The 1921-nt window shown below is 54.5% G+C and overlaps 1 pseudogene; it reads right to left on the bottom strand.

Annotated features, from left to right (window-relative positions):
* Positions 1-224: 224 nt before the first annotated feature.
* LOC147979649 (uncharacterized) lies at positions 225-1693 on the bottom strand (annotated as a pseudogene).
* Positions 1694-1921: the final 228 nt, after the last annotated feature.

The following is a 1921-nucleotide window of genomic DNA, read 5'->3' as shown; positions in this document are numbered from 1 at the left end:
ACCAAGTCGATGATGCCACTGCTGGAAGGAACCAGTGACGGAGGCGACAGAAGCGGAAGAACTGGTGATGGTGGTGGCAGCAGAAGGAACATGAAGCCAGTCCAACTCCCAAAGACCCTGAGAATCACGGCGGCGAGGGCCAGCCCCAACCAGAGTGTGCGTGTGACGGTCCTGGACAGAACAAGAGTCAACATCGAGGATGACGCGACAACCAGAACCCGTAAGTTGACCAGCAGAAAACAAATTCATGGTAAGTCGAGGAACATGAGCAACATCAGGAACAGAATAAGAAGGAGTAGTAAGATTGCCTCTACTAGCAACAGAAAGTGGAGTACCATCAGCAGTGAAGACATGAATAGGAGAATCCAGTGATCGAAGAGAGGACAAAGTGGAAGAATGAGAAGACATATGAAAAGAAGCTCCAGAGTCCAGAACCCATGGGGATGTACCTGACTGTGTAGAGGGTGATTGCTCAGTGCGGGAAGCATCAGTCACAGAACCGACAGTACCCGTCGAGGAAGAACCTGAAGCCGCGAGCAGACGCTTAAGTCTCAGAATATCCTGCTCAGTCAAAGCAATGGCTGAAGCTGTCGAGGTAGATGACGAAGTCCCTGAAGATGATGATCGAGCCTTGTGCAGGTGTTTCTTCTTCGTGTAGCACTGAGACTCAAGATGACCATCATTGTTGCAATAGGCGCAATGTGGACGGGGGCGACCTGAGCCTCCAGAAGGAGTGGGCAAGAGCGGCGGAGCACTCGAGCGAGAAGGGGTCGGTGGAGCAGGTAGCGTAGGAGCACGAGTAGCGAGCACAGAGGGAACCTCCAGCAAACCAGCACCACGTAAGCGAGTCTCCTCAGCACGAATCTCAGAAAGCGCCTCCATGAGAGAAATACGGCCACGAGCAAACAACTGAGCACGCCGGGGCTCAAACTCCTTACGGAGCCGAGACAGGAACTCATAGACGCGATGAAACTCCAAATTGGCCTGGACAGCCTGGCAACAGGGGCAGGTACGACACCCAACACTACGGAGAGAATCAAGCTGGCGCCAGATAGCAGAACTCTGTGCATAGAAGTCATCAACAGTAGAGTCACCCTGCTGAAGAGCATGCTCCTGACGGATCACAGAGAGGTATAAGGCATCACCAGAGGGCTGATAGCGCTCACGAAGACGGGTGCACATCTCAAAGACAGTAGAAAGACCCAGAAATTCAGAAGCAAACTGAGGCAGAACACTAGCAGTGAGAACAGCTGCAGCACGAGCATCATCATCAAGCCACTGGGTGTAAACAGACAGAGCACCATGATACGTCTGAAGAGCCTCCTCATAAGCCAAAACCCTCTCATCATAAGCACGATCAGCAGCCTCATCAGCAACCTTAGCCGCATCCTTGGCGGCCTGATTAGCATCCGTAGGAAGAACCGATGGAGTTGGCGGAGTAGGGGCCACCGGAGGAACTGGACGTGGCGGACAGCAGACCTCGCCAGAAAGAACACCCCAAAGACGGATGCCACGCATGTGAATGCGCATGAAGCCAGTAAACTCGGTGTAGTTAGTACCATCAAAGATCACCGGACAGCGAGGGACAGCAACATAGCCCGATGCAGCAGACATTTTTTTTTAGGAATCCGAAGTCGGGCCTGCGAGCGAGAGATGAGATCGAGCGATCAGGCGGAGGTGGCAGTGCGGGAGGGAATCCTTCCTGCGGGACGAACCCCTGCTGGGCCTGCGGAGCGATCACGCAGAGGCGGCCTTCGAGCGATGCTGAGGCGGCCTTCGAGCGATCGATGGAGTCCTGCGATGTGATTCAGAGAGCGAGCGGGAGCGGCAGCTTGATTAACGATCGGGAGAGGAGAGAGATCGCCCCCTGCGGCCTGCTGCTTCGATCGCCGATCGGGAGAGGTGAGAGATCGAGAGAGAA

The sequence above is a fragment of the Triticum urartu genome, chromosome 3A (genome assembly GCF_056163025.1).
Source record: "Triticum urartu cultivar PI428250 chromosome 3A, HENAU_Tu73, whole genome shotgun sequence".
Lineage (NCBI taxonomy): Eukaryota > Viridiplantae > Streptophyta > Magnoliopsida > Poales > Poaceae > Triticum > Triticum urartu.
Note: the sequence above shows the minus strand (reverse complement) of the source record. Positions and strands in the feature narration are given on the sequence as shown.